Here is a 21,311-nt window from a genome sequence, read left to right as displayed (position 1 = left end):
TTTCATAAGTCCTTATTAAAACCTTATGTCCAACCCATTGTACCCTCGTCTTTGCCTCCTCCTCCGATTGTGGTTGATGGTAATCTTGAATATCAGGTCTCTAGGATTGTAGATTCTCGTGTTGTCCGCAGTTCTCTCCAGTACCTCGTTCATTGGGAGGGTTATGGTCCTGAGGAGAGGATGTGGGTCCGAGTGACGGACATTAAGGCCACTTGCCTCATCAGGGCTTCCATAGGTCCCATCCTGCGAAGGTGGGCTCTGAGTGTCTGGAGTCCACTCGTAGAAGGAGGGGTACTGTCACCACCAGACATCTGAGAAGCTCTGACAGACGTTCTTCAGAACCTCCTGCTTGAGGTTCTTTTGTTTTGCTTTCGTTTTGTCATCTCGTTAGCCTCTCTCAGCTGTCATGTAGTTGCACTGATTGCATCCCTTTAAATCCCTTCCCATACTGCATCACTTTGCGGTTTATACAACTTCCTGGAGTGTGTACATGCTGGATGCTACAACTGATCCTTCTACAGATAAGTCTTTTCACTGATTTGTGTTTTTCTGTTTGCTTGATCCTAGGTGACCCTGACTCCCTCCGTATTAAGTGTAGGGAGCCGGTGGTCGTGTCCCCTCACTATTACAGGGTGTTCAGGTGTCATACAGTCGAGGCACAAGGGCATGCAGTTTTCTATCATAGAGATCTTTGCATGGGCTGAGAAGACAGGGAGAGTTTCAGGGCTTAAATAGGGGTCATCCTTTTGTTATTTAGTTTCGGATCAAGCCAGTCGGATCCTTATTTGTAACTTCTTGTTACACCATCCGTGACAGTAGCTATGTAAATGATTAACGGTGTGGTCTGATTAGACACTGGGTCTTGCCAAAAGGGGGCATACAAGTGCTTCCCCTGTTGCCCTATAAAAAGGCTCTTAGACTACTTTTGGGTTGTGTAAATCTTGGTGGGAGATTGTTAGATATGCCACTACGACATACTCGAACACATTTTACCCAATTGACAGACTTTGAGAAGGAGGGCATCATTGGACTGAGAGAAACAGGCCATTTTAATGAATTGTGCACCATCTAGGGCATTGAGGCCTTGCTGTTTGGAGGTGTTGGGAGCACTGGTTCTGTGAGGGCACACAGACACGGTGAACAGACTTCAGACAGCCCAGACAGACCAACAGTAGAGAGGATTGTTTAATCTGCTGGAGCAGCTCTCACAGTTGTGTTGTCCATCATCAAAACACAGGTGACATCTTCATTACACACCCCTGTCTCTGCCCGGACCATGTTTAGGTGCTTAGCAGAAGGAAATTTGCTGTCATGGTGCCCATTACATGTCCTGCCATTGATAGCCAGCGACTGTTGCCTTAGTTTGCAGTGGTGTGAACTTTGCCAAAAACTGGATCTTTTGCCACTAATCCAAATTCTGTTCAGGGTCTGAGGACAGTTTTGTGTGACTTTGGAGGCATCAAGGTGAGCACTTTAATCCTACATTTTCTGTGGAGCAACACACTGCCCTAACTGGTGGTTGTGAAGATCTGGGAAGCCATCACATATAGTGATGGTGGTCAACCCTAGTAGCTATACAAGGGACACTAACAGGTCAGTGATATGTACAAGACATCCTGTGGGCACGTGTGGTGTGCCTCTCATTGTAGGGCTGCAAACTGGCATTTTCCAGCAAGAAAATACAGCATCAGTTTCTCAGGATTGTCTCCACCAGACTAATATACTTGCCAGATTTTTCTCCAGTCGAGCATTTATGGGACCAGCTGGGATACCAGCTTTCACAATTTACAACTGTGCAGGACCAGCTACAACATCTGTGGGCAAAGGTGTCACAGGATTCCATACAGAACCTGTATGCCTCTATGCCCTACTGTATCTCATCTTGCATCCAAGCTAAAGGTGGCCCAACAGGGTACTATAGCCTCATTTCAGATGTACAGTTTTCCTCAATAAACATCCTTTTGCCTAAATATAGTAATCACTAACATATATCATCATTATATTCAGACACAGAAAGTTAGAAAGTTTAGTTTGATTCCAACAACTCCTTCTTGGTGCGTTATTTGTTTGTCAGTGAGTGTACTGTACATACAGATACAGGGCTAATTTGATCAGGGACTCCTGCCTCAGAATCAGTTTCTTAACAACCACAAGGGATTTATCTATGGTACAACATATTTGAGAACCATACTAGATAATCTAGGCATCTCCTGATCAAAGAAATGACCTCCATGACTGCCAAAGGACAAATCTCCCAAGAAATCTATTTGACTAGAGCAGCCAGTGCAATTTACATCATTCACTGTGGACTTTACTCCATGGTGTAATTTATACAGTGCCCTGAAAAGGTATTCATACCCCTTGACCTTTTCCAAATTTTTTCATGTAATACCCACAAACATAAATGTGTTTTATTGGGATTTTATGTTATAGACCAGGGATGCTCAACCTGCAGCCCTCCAGCTGTTGTAAAACTACAACTTCCACAATGCCATTCTTTAGGATGATAGCTGTAGGCTGTCAGGAAATGATGGGAGTTGTAGTTTTGCAACAGCTGGAGGGCCGCAGGTTAACCATGCCTGTGATGGACCAACACAGGCAAGTATGTGTGAAGTGAAAAGAATATGATATATGGTTTTCAAAATGTTTAATAAATCTGGAAAGCGTGGAGTGCATTTGTATTCATCCTCCAGTCAATACTTTTGGGGTATGTCTCTACCAGCTTTGCACATCTAGAGGCTGGCATTTTTTGCCCTTTCTTTTTTTAAAATAGCTCATGCTCAGTCAGATTGGATGAAGAGCATCTGTGAACAGCAATTTTCAAGTTTTGCCACAGATTCAATTCTCAATGGGATTTAGGTCTGGACTTTCACTGGGCTATTCTAGCATGTGAATATGCTTTGATCTAAACCATTCTATTGCAGCTCTGGCTGTCTGTTTAGGTTCATTGTCCTGCTTGAACCTCCACCCCAGTCACTGGTCTTTTGCAGCCTCTACCAGGTTTTCCTCCAGTATTACCCTGTATTTAGGTCCATCCATCTTCCTATAAACTCTGACCAGCTTACCTGTCTCTGCTGAACAAAAGCATTCAAACCACATGATGCTGCCACCACCATGTTTCACAGTGGGGATGGTGTATTCAGGGTGATGTGCAGAGTAAGTTTTACACCACACATATAATTTTGCATTTAGGCCACAAAGTTTAACTTTGGCCTCATCTGAACGGAGCTCTTTCTTCCACATGCTTGCTTTGTCGCCTACATGGCTTGTGGCAAACTGAAAACGGGACTTCTTATGTCTTGCTTTCAAAAATGGCTTTTTTCTTTCCACTCTTTAATTAAGGCCAGGTTTTTGGAGTACATGACTAATAGTTGTCCTGTGAACAGATTCTCCCACGTGAGCTATGTATCTCTGCAGCTCCTCCAGAGTGATCATGGGCCTCGTGGATGCTTCTCTATTTAGTGATCTCTTTGACTGGGCTGTCAGTTTAGGTGGACAGCCATGTCTTGGTAGGTTTGCAGTAGTGCCATACTGCTTCCTTTTTTGGGTGATGGATTAAAAAGTGCTCCGTGAGATGTTCAGAGCTTGGGATATTTTTTTATAACCTAACCCTGCTTTACACTTCTCCACAACTTTATCTTTGACCTGTCTGGTGTGTTCCTTGGATTTTTATGATGCTGTTTGATCACTAATGTTCTCTAACAAACCTCCTAGGCCTTCACAGGACAGCTATAGTTATATTGAGAATAAATTAGACACAGGTGGACTGTTTTTGGCAATTTGGTGACTTCTGAAGGCATTTGGTCACAATGGTTTTTATTTAGGGGTATCATTTTGAAAACCATTTATAATTTTCTTTTTACTTCACACATACTTGGTACTTTGTGTTGGTCTATCACATTAAATCCCAATCCAATACATTTGTGGGTGGGTGTAACATAAAAAAGTGGTATGAATACAATAAATTTCAAGGTACTGTAAATAAAACAGAACACTGAATCGCTACTTACCTTGTAATGTGCAAGTATCAGGTAGAACTGTGGTCTCACCTTCTTTTCTGGTGATCATACCTCTAGTCACTGTACCCATGGCTTCTCCTCAAAACCCTCTCGCCACCAGCTATATTAACATATTAATTTTTGCATACTAGTTTTATGTAGAGCTGTGTCCTGCTCCTGCTGTTATGATCCCTCCTTGCTCTGGGTGGAGGCATTCTCCTGCTGACTCTTAATAGACCTGCACGCATGCACCCTAATCTTCCCCAGCCTATGGCTGGTCACCTAAGGGTATTTAAGACACCTTCCCTGAGGGGAGGGTGCCTGAGCAATATGTGTATCTAGCTTGCCAGTCCTTGCATAAGGTGTGCTCTTCTAATTGTCTGCCTGTGTACCGCCCTCTGACCTTTTACCAACTCTGACCTTCCACTGCCTGACCTACCACCTGTTTACTGTATTGACCCTTTGCTGCCTGCCCTGATCTCAGACTTGCTTCATGGATTCGTACACACCCTGCCTGCCCTGATCTTGGCCTGTTTCCTGACTAAGAGCATTGCTTAACCACTTGGTGCTTCACACCTGTGTCTCTAACACCTGTGGGTCAGCTACCAACCACACTTGGACACACAGGCCAGATCCCTGTATAGGGGTTAAATGGTAAAAACCAGAGCACTAAAAGGATATGGCCCTTAGGTCTTGCTCAAAGTCGAACCAGTTGGTTGGCACAGTGGTTCCACACCCATTGCCTGTGACAATGGTCTGAAAATGTTGCACTCCTGGATTTGATCATAGTAAAAGGTTCTCTGATTTCTAGGGGGAAAAGTACACCTCTAAGCCAAAATCTCTGGGAGAAATTAATGTAATTTATGGAAACGGGAGAACATTTATGGAAAAAAGAGTACCTCTTTAATGAAGTAATATTATTATTGCAATACTACACATTGACATCAATAAATAACACTAGACGGAGCTACAACCTTTTGCTGCCTTTGTTTTAAGCAGTTTTATATTCTATAATTTCTTCTACTTCTGAGAGTCTTTTAATTTCAGTATAATATGACTGGATGATATTAGGTTACATGTTATTATCTGTCATAGAATGACAAAGCAGTGGTTTGCAAAATCAGAAGAACATAAAATTACATTGGGACGGTTTTGGTTACTGTATCTGACATTTAGTGTGATTAATCACAAAGATGTATCCATTCCAAAAAACTTAATCAGCACACATCAGAGATGAAATCTGTATAAGAGGAAGTTAAAAGACTAACAACGTTTTCTCATGAGGAACTTCAGAAAGTGTCAAGAATTTAGCTTCTCTGAACTTCCACAGGCTGATTGTTTCAGATCTGTGCCTGGCAACATTTTAAAGTATTTCACAGTTGTAAACCACTCACCTGGTTGTCATGGTCTGTTGAGGAGATGAATTATTGGATTGAGAACGGATATGTGGTGAGTGCATAAATGGCTCTATGACTGTAAACTTTCCACAGTCTAGCCTTGCTTATTTTACCTTTATTGCACCTTTGGTCCATCTTCATGAATACATGAAACGTGTGTGGCACATTGTACATGGCTGTCCAGTATTGAGTAGCTTATTAGGTCTGACTGTCTATGCACTGTAGGAGGTTGGCCAGGTAAACGATATTTGGATTATATCTACTGAAAAGGGCTAAACCACTTGAAAGAATAGAATGCTTAAAGAGGACTCTCCCGGCATGTCTATTGTAACTACATGCATTCTCCATGTAATAACTATGCCGGAGCATCTATTCTTATAACTCTTTGATGTGCCATTACTTTATTATTCATGCTAGAAGTTATAAATGAATTGCTAGCAGTTTGTAATGATGGTCCAGATGGGTGTTACCATGTGTATCTCTGCACAATCTGATACTGGCAGCATGGGTTGGATAGTGTCAGTCTGTGCAGGGACACACCTGAAACTGGTAACACACATCTGGACCTTAATTTTTGACTGCTAATAATTCATTTAGTAGGAATAATAAAGGAACGGCACAGCATAGAGTCAAAGGAATAGATGCTCCAGAATTGTTATTACATGGGGAATGCAAGTCGTTTCTAAAACAGAGATGTCAGGAGAGGTGACAGGTCCTCTTTAAATAGAATTCCTCAGCCCTACTGACCAATAAACATATTTTCCCCAAGGATGGGTGGCATATATCCATAACCAGCATTTATCCACAGGAGCATGGCTATCCATCAATGTAAGTCCATTGCTATTCAGCAATATACACATATTCAGAACACTGTTTAGCACAAAAAAAGTAAAAATTTATATTAATGATGGATTTTCTAATGGATACTTACAATGTCAAACTCCAGTATTTTATTATTTACTTGCATTATATGTTTTTTCTTTCCTGCACACTTTTTAAACTAATACTAAATCTCATTTTCAGTAAAGTCTGTTTATTATTAACCGTAGAGTGACCCATAGATTTGCACAATTGATTGAAACTTTTGTAGGCATGTAGCTCAGGTCAATCATTACATGGCATTCACAGGAGAGCAGAACAGCAATCACACAGCTTTAAACCAGGTACATGAGTATTGTTATTTCTATTGCTAGAAAAAATGTTCTTTGCGATACTTTGATTTTAATTTCAATGGCTCATTGACAGAGAGAGAGAGAGAGAGAACAATGATTTCTTTTTTTTTAAATCTGTTGTTCTGTTCTCAAAGAAGATGGCTAGTATACATAGGGGAGAATTTATCATGAAGGTAATAACTGAAGGCAGTACTTTGCGCCAAATTTGTTAAATGTCGCACACTATTGTTTAGAAATGCTTCTACAGTCTTTCTATGACACCTTTGTACTGCAGTGACTGTGCGACTTTGTTTGAAACTTTTTTTTCCAAAGTTGCAGTGATAAATCTGGAGTGAAACTAATCAACATAGCCAGAGGCAAACTGGCCATAGAACTTAAAGAGAGATTTCCTGGTGGGCCGATGCCCAGAGGACCACCTGAGTCCTCCTCACGGCTGGCCAGTTGAAGTTTTTAGGGATGTATTTTGTGCTGCTGGCCGTATTTCACGATGGACTGTGGTATTTGGCTCTGTTGGAGTGGTATAATGTGCCCCAATATGGTATTGCTTGCCCTGCTTTTCATCAATTTGGACCTGACTACACAATGTTGCTACTTTTAGTATTTTTTCCAGGGCCTATTAAAGTTTCCAGTCCATCCCTGAACATAGCTAACCACACCACCTTTCAAAAATAGTATGTGTGACAAAAAGTCTAAATTTTTTACTCAAAAACAAAACTTGCACATCCTAATGATATATGCTCTAAATAGTGTATAAGGATAAAAAAGAAAAGGGATTCTGGTCTAGATAAAAGGAATGCCTTCTCAAAGTGAAGGTATTTTAGAGAGGTTTCACTGATGGAGGTCATGTTGATGGTCTTTTTCACTATGGTACATTATTTCTTGTAAATTTATAGAAAGCTTTTCGGCCTTTTTATTGCATTAATAAAGCTTGGATGAGGCTTTATATTTATTATAAAAATAAACCCCAAATGTGCTAAATATGCAAAAAATTTGAAAAAATATATATAAAATATTTCCTGTTGTCGACAGCACATCCATTTACCGATAGGTGATGTACTGCCGAGAAATAACAATTTTTGTGTTCACATAAAAGATGAGATCAGCCGACAAATATTTAGAAGTGTCAGTGATTTGGAAGGATGGTTTGTAGGACATTTATTTGCCGGGTTATTCACTCATGTAAAGAGACCTTTACTCATTGAGAGTATATATGGAAATGTAAAGGTCCTTTTACCATGGACCGATAATCAGGCCAATAATCGGGGATCAGCATTGATAGAAACAGTGGTTCCCGATTATTGGCCTGTGTAAAAGGTGTTGGGCAAATTCACCTTCATACAGTTATCCTGTCTTTCAGCCAGCACCTAAAATCACAATTCCTGCGCAGTAGATTGTGCTGCCCAGGAACAATGATTGCCTATGGGGACAAGCGATTGCTTTAACTATCGCTTGTCCCAATATAGCAAATGCAGCTGATAATCAGGCATTTACCAGGAACGTTTGGTTCGTTCATTGGTCTGTGTAAAAGAACTTTTAAGTTTCAAGCTGAATAATAATAGTAATATGGCTAAAATGGTTGTTGTATGGTCTCTGCTTTGTCACACAGTACTATGAGAGGAGAAATCTAAACCTAATAACGCTATTTAGTGAATGCTTGGTTAGCAGCTAAGCTTATCCAGCAGGACCTCTCTGTGATGGGAAACTTTATTAAAGAAAGCAATCTCTTTTCATACATATGACATATCAGAAGGAAGAGATTTAGTATCTGATCAGTGATCGCAGATACAATTATACGTTTCTACTTTCCATTCATAATTTTTTCCTAGTTAAATATTTACTTAGGTTTTTCCATTCCAGCAGGACTTTCCCACAGTGTTTTGGCAAGTAAAGTCATTGATCTTGCAGCTACTCTTCAATTTGCGGTCTGTTATAAAGTGTTGGTGTAGGTCAAGGCCATTGTGGTGAACAGAAGCCTTGTGGATGGAGATTACGTTTTTGGCTCCGCTCTTATAAATTAGATACTGTTCTGCTGAGGGCACAGATAGCTTACTTGCTCAGATTTGATTATTTATGGCACAAATGACATAATATACTTTATTGCCATTTGTAATATATTTCCTAATACGTATGTGTCTTAGGTTAGCATTGAATGTAAACTGCTGAGCTGTTGATATTCAGAATTGCGGCTTGTTAATAGAGAATATGACATAATGCCTTATTTTACTTTTCATTTTTCCCTCGTTTACTTTAATCTCTTGGCTTTCATGATGTTTCATAACAAGATGTTTAAAGGGCACCTGTAAGATTACTTTATTTTTTTTTTACATTTTTTTATTCACATAGCAATTTACTATATTTAGAAAAATCTATCAATAAACCTTTTGGCTTTTTTTATATATATACCTATCTCCCCTAAACTTTCCCACAATAGTTTATAACTAAGCTTCTAAACAAGGCTACGGTACACTATTTATTGTCTGTAATGACTGGTTTTATCCTTGAGAAGAAACTAGACTGCTTTGTTTCTATAAAGCTTACTCTGCATGAATGTAGTACAAATTTGCTGAGACGTTATGAATTTCCCAAATTTTGGATTTTGGCTAAGCTGAAACTTTTTCGATTCATCTGATGCTAAATAATTAAAATGGAAGCCACCAAGTGGGATTGCACGATCTCAGGCATCGGCCCAAGCAGGCTCTCCCATAATGCCTTGCAGGCAGCTGTCTCTGTAGAACAGCCAATCATGAGGGACTATAGGTTTGAGTCACTGATGAGTGAATGAGAACCCTAGTTAGAAGGCCTTTATGATTTGGTGTATGGTTTAGTTTTTTAAATAGGTTATTCCTGAGCCTCGCATAGTCTGATCAGCTGGAACATGGTTTATTTACAGAATCACAAATTTTCTATAATAATATTTGGAAATAGCTTAACAGAATTTATGCCAAGCTTAGATTGGGAGCTCCATTGGCGACATCTTGATGCTAACGTTTGTAAAGCACTGCAGATTATAGCAGCACTATAAAAGTGCAAAAAATAAAAAAAAAGTCATGTCTCTCCATTTGAGAATACAGAGTCCAGATACAGTCCTTCTTTTATGAACATCAATAAATGCATTGTTTGTACATAATATCTAAATGACAACAGCATAAGTCTCAGAATGACATTGTACAGATTATGGGATTCATCACAAGAGAAGGTGATGTGAGGAATGTTCTGCTACATTTGACCATTTGCAATGTAGAGATAAGAAATTTATTTGGAACTATAAACTTATAAGTATTCCTATACAGTAGAAGTCTCATATTAATATATTTTTTTTAGCACTTGGACATGCAGCTCTATAGTCTAGTGGTTAAGGTTCTTGGCTGCAATGTAGAAGGGTGGGAGTTCAAGTCCCACCAGAAACATTTTAGAAATAGAGGATAAATTAAATGTATATATTTTTTTTGCAATTGTAAAAAATGTGTAATTATAAATAAATATATATATATATATATATATATATATATATATACACACACACACACATAGTGTATAGAAAAAAAATCATACTTCTGATGTATATGAATGCATAATATGTGGGAAACTACTACTGATGTTTTAGCCATAATATATTTACATATATTATAATATATTATATATTCTAAATATATAATAATATATTATAATATATTATGGCTAAAAACGTGTGTATATATATATATACACTGCTCAAAAAAATAAAGGGAACACTTAAACAACACAATGTAACTCCAAGTCAATCACACTTCTGTGAAATCAAACTGTCCACTTAGGAAGCAACACTGAGTGACAATCAATTTCACATGCTGTTGTGCAAATGGGATAGACAACAGGTGGAAATTATAGGCAATTAGCAAGACACCCCCAATAAAGGAGTGGTTCTGCAGGTGGTGACCACAGACCACTTCTCAGTTCCTATGCTTCCTGGCTGATGTTTTGGTCACTTTTGAATGCTGGCGGTGCTTTCACTCTAGTGGTAGCATGAGACGGAGTCTAGAACCCACACAAGTGGCTCAGGTAGTGCAGCTTATCCAGGATGGCACATCAATGCGAGCTGTGGCAAGAAGGTTTGCTGTGTCTGTCAGCATAGTGTCCAGAGCATGGAGGCGCTACCAGGAGACAGGCCAGTACATCAGGAGACGTAGAGGAGGCCGTAGGAGGGCAACAACCCAGCATCAGGACCGCTACCTCAGCCTTTGTGCAAGGAGGAACAGGAGGAGCACTGCCAGAGCCCTGCAAAATGACCTCCAGCAGGCCACAAATGTTCATGTGTCTGCTCAAACGGTCAGAAACAGACTCCATGAGGGTGATATGAGGGCCCGACGTCCACAGGTGGGGGTTGTGCTTACAGCCCAACACCGTGCAGGACGTTTGGCATTTGCCAGAGAACACCAAGATTGACAAATTCGCCATGGGCGCCCCCTGTGCTCTTCACAGATGAAAGCAGGTTCACACTGAGCACATGACAGACGTGACAGAGTCTGGAGACGCCGTGGAGAACGTTCTGCTGCCTGCAACATCCTCTAGCATGACCGGTTTGGCATTGGGTCAGTAATGGTGTGGGGTGGCATTTCTTTTGAGGGCCGCACAGCCCTCCATGTGCTCGCCAGAGGTAGCCTGACTGCCATTACGTACCGAGATGAGATCTTCAGACCCCTTGTGAGACCATATGCTGGTGCGGTTGGCCATGGGTTCCTCCTAATGCAAGACAATGCTAGACCTCATGTGGCTGGAGTGTGTCAGCAGTTATTGCAAGACGAAGGCATTGATGCTATGGACTGGCCCGCCCGTTCCCCAGACCTGAATCCAATTGAGCACATCTGGGACATCATGTCTCTCTCTATCCACCAACGTCACGTTGCACCACAGACTGTCCAGGAGTTAGCAGATGCTTTAGTCCAGGTCTGGGAGGAGATCCCTCAGGAGACCATCCGCCACCTCATCAGGAGCATGCACAGGCGTTGTAGGGAGGTCATACAGGCACGTGGAGGCCACACACACTACGGAGCCTCATTTTGACTTGTTTTAAGGACATTACATCAAAGTTGGATCAGCCTGTAGTGTGTTTTTCCACTTTGATTTTGAGTGTGACTCCAAATCCAGACCTCCATGGGTTGAAAAATGTAATTTCCATTTTTTAATTTTTGTGTGATATTGTTGTCAGCACATTCAATTATGTAAAGAACAAAGTATTTCAGAAGAATATTCAATTAATTCAGATCTAGGATGTTATTTTTGTGTTCCCTTTATTTTTTTGAGCAGTGTATATATATATATATATATATATATATATATATATATATAGAGAGAGAGAGAGAGAGAGAGAGATACAAAAATAATTCAGGGCAGCACACCTGATGAAACAACCAGTAGCAAGGGGTGCCAGCGGTATTGCACCAAACCAAGGTGATAATCGATCAAAATAAATACACTGCAGCACTTCCAGTAGGTGAAAATAGCGGGATCCCTTTATTCAATCGTGCAACGTTTCCGTCCACTTCCTGGAACCAATTTCAAGCTTAAAAATTGTTCCAGAAAGTGGACCGAAACGTTGCACGGGTGAATAAAAGGATCCCACTATTTTCACCTACTGGAAGTGCTGCGATGTATTTTTATATATATATGTTTAAATTGAATTGAAGCCGCTATTTCTGAAGGGATTCAAACTCACAACCTTTTACATTACAGCCAAGAATCTTAAGCACTACACTATAGAGATGCATGGCGGGCTACAAAAAATTATAAAATATGAGATTTCTGCTGTATAGGACTACTTACTAGTAGTAAGTATTCCTATATAGCAAACGTCTCTTTTGTTTTTCATTTTTTATTTTTTTTTGTTTAGTAACTGGCCATGCAGCTCTATAGTGTAGTGGATAAGATTCTTGGCTGTAATGTAGAAGGTTGTGAGTTTGAATTCCACCAGAAACTTTTCAGAAATAGAGGCTAAATTAGATTTAAATACACTGGGTGTCCCCAAACACTGACTCCATATATGGACATAGCTATATATGGAGTCAGAGCAGGGACTCCTAAGCCGATCTACAGTCCTGACACCCTCCCCTCTTCAGAGCAGGGGGTGTCTGGTTTAATGCTCGGGTTCTTCCATTGTCTTCCACTGTGCTTGGGTGCTCTGTGGAGCACCAGAACACACGAGCACTTTGGTGCTCGACCAACACTAGTCATGTGTCCTCAAAAAATGACATTGATTTGTAACTGCGGCTACTGTGCGCCGCTGTTCCCCTGCTTACTGCCGCGGTCCCGGGCACCGTGTTCAGCAGTGATCTGTTGCCAATGTTTCCTGCAGCATTTCCTTAAGGACCGTCATGCGTCACTTCCTGTGTTTTATGGGTTGGATCATGTGACCTCGACAACCAATCCTAGCCCTCCTGCACATATATAAGTGGCTCAGCCCCCTTTTCCAGATGCCTCAGTGTCAAGGTCCTTGTGTTCTGCTAAGGTTCCTGATATACGCTCATGTTCCTGTGCTCCTGACTTGTACTTGTGTTCCTGGATTCTGCTACCTGTTTGATCCCTGCCTGCTTGACTTGACTCTCCTGTTGCTGATCCGGATTGCTTGACCTGTACCTGTGCCACCTGCTCTGACCTACTGCCTTTATGACTTTGCCTCTGCCTCTTCCTTCGGTCCTGCACTGTTGCTCCTGGTAACGACTCAGTCTGCTGACAACGCCTGTACCTCTAGTACTTTTCTCAGGTACCTTCTGGTCCGCCTGGACCAGCTGCCTCGTGTACCTATCTTTCTCAAGAGGTAGCGACCTGGTGTTCCCCTCAGGAAAGTCTATCCCCACCATCAGGGGTACTGTGAAGATCGAGGAGTTCAGTTAGATAACGCCCTTAGAGGAGGTAGGAAACGTGGCACAGTGGGTTCACACCCGCTGGTTTATGACATGATTTAATCATGTTTTTTATGTTAAATATATATATATATTTTTCAAATATTGAGCCTTTTAGTTTTAATTTTCCATGTCACTATATATATATATATATATATATATAATAAAATCAGTGCAATGTTTGTGCTGGCCACTAGGCCTAATAAGATGTCGAGACTTCCTTTTCTGTACAGCTAACTTTCCAGTATGCATCTCATTATCAATACAGGCAGAATTACAATGAAAGATATCCCTTTTGCATAGATAACAGAGGATCCTCCTTTCATAATAAGCGATATCACAGCTTTTTTACTCCAGACTAGAGTTGAGCGAACACCTGGATGTTCGGGTTCGAGAAGTTCGGCCGAACATCCCGGAAATGTTCGGGTTCGGGATCCGAACCCGATCCGAACTTCGTCCCGAACCCGAACCCCATTGAAGTCAATGGGGACCCGAACTTTTCGGCACTAAAAAGGCTGTAAAACAGCCCAGGAAAGAGCTAGAGGGCTGCAAAAGGCAGCAACATGTAGGTAAATCCCCTGCAAACAAATGTGGATAGGGAAATGAATTAAAATAAAAATTAAATAAATAAAAATTAACCAAAATCAATTGGAGAGAGGTTCCATAGCAGAGAATCTGGCTTCCCGTCACCCACCACTGGAACAGTCCATTCTCAGATATTTAGGCCCCGGCACCCAGGCAGAGGAGAGAGGTCCCGTAACAGAGAATCTGTCTTCATGTCAGCAGAGAATTAGTCTGCATGTCATAGCAGAGAATGAGGCTTCACGTCAGCCACCACTGCAACAGTCCATTGGCATATATTTAGGCCCAGCACCCAGGCAGAGGAGGGAGGTCCCGTAACAGAGAATCTGTCTTCATGTCAGCAGAGAATTAGTCTGCATGTCATAGCAGAGAATGAGGCTTCACGTCAGCCACCACTGCAACAGTCCATTGGCATATATTTAGGCCCAGCACACACACAGGCAGAGGAGAGAGGTCCCGTAACAGAGAATCTGGCTTCATGTCAGCAGAGAATCAGTCTGCATGTCATAGCAGAGAATGAGGCTTCACGTCAGCCACCACTGCAACAGTCCATTGGCATATATTTAGGCCCAGCACACACACAGGCAGAGGAGAGAGGTCCCGTAACAGAGAATCTGGCTTCATGTCAGCAGAGAATCAGTCTGCATGTCATAGCAGAGAATGAGGCTTCACGTCAGCCACCACTGCAACAGTCCATTGGCATATATTTAGGCCCAGCACCCAGGCAGAGGAGGGAGGTCCCGTAACAGAGAATCTGTCTTCATGTCAGCAGAGAATTAGTCTGCATGTCATAGCAGAGAATGAGGCTTCACGTCAGCCACCACTGCAACAGTCCATTGGCATATATTTAGGCCCAGCACACACACAGGCAGAGGAGAGAGGTCCCGTAACAGAGAATCTGGCTTCATGTCAGCAGAGAATCAGTCTGCATGTCATAGCAGAGAATGAGGCTTCACGTCAGCCACCACTGCAACAGTCCATTGGCATATATTTAGGCCCAGCACACACACAGGCAGAGGAGAGAGGTCCCGTAACAGAGAATCTGGCTTCATGTCAGCAGAGAATCAGTCTGCATGTCATAGCAGAGAATGAGGCTTCACGTCAGCCACCACTGCAACAGTCCATTGGCATATATTTAGGCCCAGCACCCAGGCAGAGGAGGGAGGTCCCGTAACAGAGAATCTGTCTTCATGTCAGCAGAGAATTAGTCTGCATGTCATAGCAGAGAATGAGGCTTCACGTCAGCCACCACTGCAACAGTCCATTGGCATATATTTAGGCCCAGCACCCAGGCAGAGGAGGGAGGTCCCGTAACAGAGAATCTGTCTTCATGTCAGCAGAGAATTAGTCTGCATGTCATAGCAGAGAATGAGGCTTCACGTCAGCCACCACTGGAACAGTCCATTCTCAGATATTTAGGCCCCGGCACCCAGGCAGAGGAGAGAGGTCCCGTAACAGAGAATCTGTCTTCATGTCAGCAGAGAATTAGTCTGCATGTCATAGCAGAGAATGAGGCTTCACGTCAGCCACCACTGCAACAGTCCATTGGCATATATTTAGGCCCAGCACCCAGGCAGAGGAGAGAGGTCCCGTAACAGACAATCTGGCTTCATGTCAGCAGAGAATCAGTCTGCATGTCATAGCAGAGAATCAGGCTTCACGTCACCCACCACTGCAACAGTCCATTGTCATAAATTTAGGCCCAGCACTAGTGTTGAGCGGCATGTCCCATATTCGAATTCGCGAAATTTTGTGAATATTCGAAAGAATATTCGTAAAATATTCGCGATTATTCAAATTCGTTATTATTTCGCATATGCGATAATTCGAATTATCGCATAATACATATGCTATGCAAAATTCACATGTGCGCTAATGAAATCGCCTTACGAAGATTCGCAACTCAATTCAATCACTAATGTATGAATGCAATGCCCTTTGCCTCTGTTCTGGGACAAGTGTAGATATTCGCATGTGCGCTAATAAAATCGCCTTACGAAGATTCGCACCTCAATCACTTTCTAGGGAATGTGAGACTTTTGGGAATCAATCGAGATACAGTGGGGGGTGATGACAGTAGTTGACAGAGTACAGATCAATGTAATCTGTAAGGTGGAAAGTAAAATAAAAAATACGAATATTCGTAAATCGACTTTTACGAAGTTCTACGTATTCGCGAATATGGTGCTATACTATATGAATGCACAGGCCTTTGCCTCTCTGTTCTGGGGACAAGTGTAGATATTTGCATTTGCGTTAATAAAATCGCCTTACGAAGATTCGCAGCTCAATTCAATCACTAATGTATGAATGCAAAGCCCTTTGCCTCTGTTCTGGGACAAGTGTAGATATTCGCATGTGCGCTAATAAAATCGCCTTACGAAGATTCGCAACTCAATTCACTAATGTATGAATGCAAAGCCCTTTGCCTCTGTTCTGGGACGTGCCGATATTCGCATGTGCGCTAATAAAATCGCCTTACGAAGATTCGCGCCTCAATCACTTTCTAGGCAATGTGAGTAAGATCTGAGCTGTTGGACCTTTGGGAAACAATCAATTATATGTGTACTGTAATTTTGTGGGGGGGGGGGGGGAAACAAAAAACGAATATTCGTTTTTACGAATATATAGCACTATATTCGAAATATTCGCGAAATCGCGAAGTTGCGATATTCGCGAAAAAAATTTGCTTTTCGAATATTCGCGCTCAACACTACCCAGCACCCAGGCAGAGGAGAGAGGTCCCGTAACAGAGAATCTGGCTTCATGTCAGCAGAGAATCAGTCTTCATATCATAGCAGAGAATCAGGCTTCACGTCACCCACCACTGTAAGAGTCAATTTTCATAAATTTAGGCCCAGAACCCAGGCAGAGGAGAAAGGTCCCGTAACAGACAATCTGGCTTCATGTCAGCAGAGAATCAGTCTTCATATCATAGCAGAGAATCAGGCTTCACGTCACCCACCACTGCAACAGTCAATTGTCATAAATTTAGGCCCAGCACCCAGGCAGAGGAGAGAGCTCCCGTAACAGAGGATCTGGCTTCATGTCAGCAGAGAATCAGTCTGCATGTCATAGCAGAGAATGAGGCTTCACGTCACCCACCACTGCAACAGTCCATTGGCATATATTTAGGCCTAGCACACAGGCAGAGCAGAGAGGTCCCGTAACAGACAATCTGGCTTCATGTCAGCAGAGAATCAGTCTGCATGTCATAGCAGAGAATGAGGCTTCACGTCACCCACCACTGCAACAGTCCATTGGCATATATTTAGGCCTAGCACACAGGCAGAGCAGAGAGGTCCCGTAACAGACAATCTGGCTTCATGTCAGCAGAGAATCAGTCTGCATGTCATAGCAGAGAATGAGGCTTCACGTCACCCACCACTGCAACAGTCCATTGGCATATATTTAGGCCTAGCACACAGGCAGAGCAGAGAGGTCCCGTAACAGACAATCTGGCTTCATGTCAGCAGAGAATCAGTCTGCATGTCATAGCAGAGAATGAGGCTTCACGTCACCCACCACTGCAACAGTCCATTGGCATATATTTAGGCCTAGCACACAGGCAGAGCAGAGAGGTCCCGTAACAGACAATCTGGCTTCATGTCAGCAGAGAATCAGTCTGCATGTCATAGCAGAGAATGAGGCTTCACGTCACCCACCACTGCAACAGTCCATTGGCATATATTTAGGCCTAGCACACAGGCAGAGCAGAGAGGTCCCGTAACAGACAATCTGGCTTCATGACAGCAGAGAATCAGTCTGCATGTCATAGCAGAGAATGAGGCTTCACGTCAGCCACCACTGCAACAGTCCATTGGCATATATTTAGGCCTAGCACACAGGCAGAGCAGAGAGGTCCCGTAACAGACAATCTGGCTTCATGACAGCAGAGAATCAGTCTGCATGTCATAGCAGAGAATCAGGCTTCACGTCAGCCACCACTGCAACAGTCCATTGTCATAAATTTAGGCCCAGCACCCAGGCAGAGGAGAGAGGTCCCGTAACAGAGAATCTGGCTTCATGTCAGCAGAGAATCAGTCTTCATATCATAGCAGAGAATCAGGCTTCACGTCACCCACCACTGTAAGAGTCAATTTTCATAAATTTAGGCCCAGAACCCAGGCAGAGGAGAAAGGTCCCGTAACAGACAATCTGGCTTCATGTCAGCAGAGAATCAGTCTTCATATCATAGCAGAGAATCAGGCTTCACGTCACCCACCACTGCAACAGTCAATTTTCATAAATTTAGGCCCAGAACCCAGGCAGAGGAGAAAGGTCCCGTAACAGACAATCTGGCTTCATGTCAGCAGAGAATCAGTCTTCATATCATAGCAGAGAATCAGGCTTCACGTCACCCACCACTGCAACAGTCAATTGTCATAAATTTAGGCCCAGCACCCAGGCAGAGGAGAGAGCTCCCGTAACAGAGGATCTGGCTTCATGTCAGCAGAGAATCAGTCTGCATGTCATAGCAGAGAATGAGGCTTCACGTCACCCACCACTGCAACAGTCCATTGGCATATATTTAGGCCTAGCACACAGGCAGAGGAGAGGTTCATTCAACTTTGGGTAGCCTCGCAATATAATGGTAAAATGAAAATAAAAATAGGATTGAATGAGGAAGTGCCCTGGAGTCCAATAATATATGGTTATGGGGAGGTAGTTAATGTCTAATCTGGACAAGGGACGGACAGGTCCTGTGGGATCCATGCCTGGTTCATTTTTATGAACGTCAGCTTGTCCACATTGGCTGTAGACAGGCGGCTGCGTTTGTCTGTAATGACGCCCCCTGCCGTGCTGAATACACGTTCAGACAAAACGCTGGCTGCCGGGCAGGCCAGCACCTCCAAGGCATAAAAGGCTAGCTCTGGCCACGTGGACAATTTAGAGACCCAGAAGTTGAATGGGGCCGAACCATCAGTCAGTACGTGGAGGGGTGTGCACACGTACTGTTCCACCATGTTAGTGAAATGTTGCCTCCTGCTAACACGTTGCGTATCAGGTGGTGGTGCAGTTAGCTGTGGCGTGTTGACAAAAGTTTTCCACATCTCTGCCATGCTAACCCTGCCCTCAGAGGAGCTGGCCGTGACACAGCTGCCTTGGCGACCTCTTGCTCCTCCTCTGCCTTGGCCTTGGGCTTCCACTTGTTCCCCTGTGACATTTGGGAATGCTCTCAGTAGCGTGTCTACCAACGTGCGCTTGTACTCGCGCATCTTCCTATCACGCTCCAGTGCAGGAAGTAAGGTGGGCACATTGTCTTTGTAGCGTGGATCCAGCAGGGTGGCAACCCAGTAGTCCGCACAGGTTAAAATGTGGGCAACTCTGCTGTCGTTGCGCAGGCACTGCAGCATGTAGTCGCTCATGTGTGCCAGGCTGCCCAGGGATAAGGACAAGCTGTCCTCTGTGGGAGGCGTATCGTCATCGTCCTGCCTTTCCCCCCAGCCACGCACCAGTGATGGACCCGAGCTGCGTTGGGTGCCACCCCGCTGTGACCATGCTTCATCCTCATCCTCCTCCACCTCCTCCTCATCCTCGTCCTCCTCGTCCTCCAGTAGTGGGCCCTGGCTGGCCACATTTGTACCTGGCCTCTGCTGTTGCCAAAAACCTCCCTCTGAGTCACTTCGAAGAGACTGGCCTGAAAGTGCTAAAAATGACCCCTCTTCCTCCTCCTCCTCCTCCTCCTCCTGGGCCACCTCCTCTTCCATCATCGCCCTAAGTGTTTTCTCAAGGAGACATAGAAGTGGTATTGTAACGCTGATAACGGTGTCATCGCCACTGGCCATGTTGGTGGAGTACTCGAAACAGCGCAACAGGGCACACAGGTCTCGCATGGAGGCCCAGTCATTGGTGGTGAAGTGGTGCTGTTCTGTAGTGCGACTGACCCGTGCGTGCTGCAGCTGAAACTCCACTATGGCCTGCTGCTGCTCGCACAGTCTGTCCAGCATGTGCAAGGTGGAGTTCCACCTGGTGGGCACGTCGCATATGAGGCGGTGAGCGGGAAGGCCGAAGTTACGCTGTAGCGCAGACAGGCGAGCAGCAGCAGGATGTGAACGCCGGAAGCGCGAACAGACGGCCCGCACTTTATGCAGCAGCTCTGACATGTCGGGGTAGTTGTGAATGAACTTCTGCACCACCAAATTCAGCACATGCGCCAAGCAAGGGATGTGCGTCAAATTGGCTAGTCCCAGAGCTGCAACGAGATTTCGCCCATTATCACACACCACCAGGCCGGGCTTGAGGCTCACCGGCAGCAACCACTCGTCGGTCTGTTGTTCTATACCCCGCCACAACTCCTGTGCGGTGTGGGGCCTGTCCCCCAAACATATGAGTTTCAGAATGGCCTGCTGACGTTTACCCCGGGCTGTGCTGAAGTTGGTGGTGAAGGTGTGTGGCTGACTGGATGAGCAGGTGGAAGAAGAGGAGGAGGAAGCCGAGAAGGAGGAGGTGGCAACAGGAGGCAAAGAATGTTGCCCTGCGATCCTTGGCGGCGGAAGGACGTGCGCCAAACAGCTCTCCGCCTGGGGCCCAGCTGCCACTACATTTACCCAGTGTGCAGTTAGGGAGATATAGCGTCCCTGGCCGTGCTTACTGGTCCACGTATCTGTGGTTAGGTGGACCTTGCTACAGATGGCGTTGCGCAGTGCACACTTGATTTTATCGGATACTTGGTTGTGCAGGGAAGGCACGGCTCTCTTGGAGAAGTAGTGCCGGCTGGGAACAACATACTGTGGGACAGCAAGCGACATGAGCTGTTTGAAGCTGTCTGTGTCCACCAGCCTAAATGACAGCATTTCATAGGCCAGTAGTTTAGAAATGCTGGCATTCAGGGCCAGGGATCGAGGGTGGCTAGGTGGGAATTTACGCTTTCTATCAAATGTTTGTGAGATGGAGAGCTGAACGCTGGCGTGTGACATGGTTGAGACGCTTGGTGACGGAGGTGGTGGTGGTGGTGTTGGTGGTACATCCCCTGTTTGCTGGGCGGCAGGTGCCAACGTTCCTCCAGAGGCGGAGGAAGAGGCCGAGGCGGCAGCAGCAGAATAGGCCGAGGCGGCAGCAGCAGAAGAGGTAGCAGGGGGAGCCTGAGTGACTTCCTTGGTTTTAAGGTGTTTACTCCACTGCAGTTCATGCTTTGCATGCAGGTGCCTGGTCATGCAGGTTGTGCTCAGGTTCAGAACGTTAATGCCTCGCTTCAGGCTCTGATGGCACAGCGTGCAAACCACTCGGGTCTTGTCGTCAGCACATTGTTTGAAGAAGTGCCATGCCAGGGAACTCCTTGAAGCT

At 44.1% G+C, this 21,311-nt stretch overlaps 1 protein-coding gene across 7 annotated transcripts in view; it reads left to right on the top strand.

The window, feature by feature from the left end:
• The window catches only part of NAV3 (neuron navigator 3), a 542,271-nt gene that overhangs the window by 352,015 nt on the left and 168,945 nt on the right, over nt 1-21,311 (top strand). Inside the window, exon 1 of one of the 7 annotated variants that reach the window (XM_044280411.1) lies at nt 5,353-5,447. The exons of 5 other annotated variants lie outside the window; for them this stretch is intronic. The gene's annotated coding sequence lies outside the window, so the exon portion shown is untranslated. Of the gene's footprint in view, nt 1-5,352; nt 5,448-6,521; nt 6,559-21,311 lie in introns of those variants that run through there. One more of the 7 variants, XM_044280410.1, reaches the window with a different exon arrangement.

Source organism: Bufo gargarizans, chromosome 2 (genome assembly GCF_014858855.1).
Source record: "Bufo gargarizans isolate SCDJY-AF-19 chromosome 2, ASM1485885v1, whole genome shotgun sequence".
Classification (NCBI taxonomy): Eukaryota; Metazoa; Chordata; class Amphibia; order Anura; family Bufonidae; genus Bufo; species Bufo gargarizans.
The sequence above is the reverse complement of the archived record's forward strand: the minus strand, read 5'-3'. Positions and strand labels throughout refer to the sequence as shown.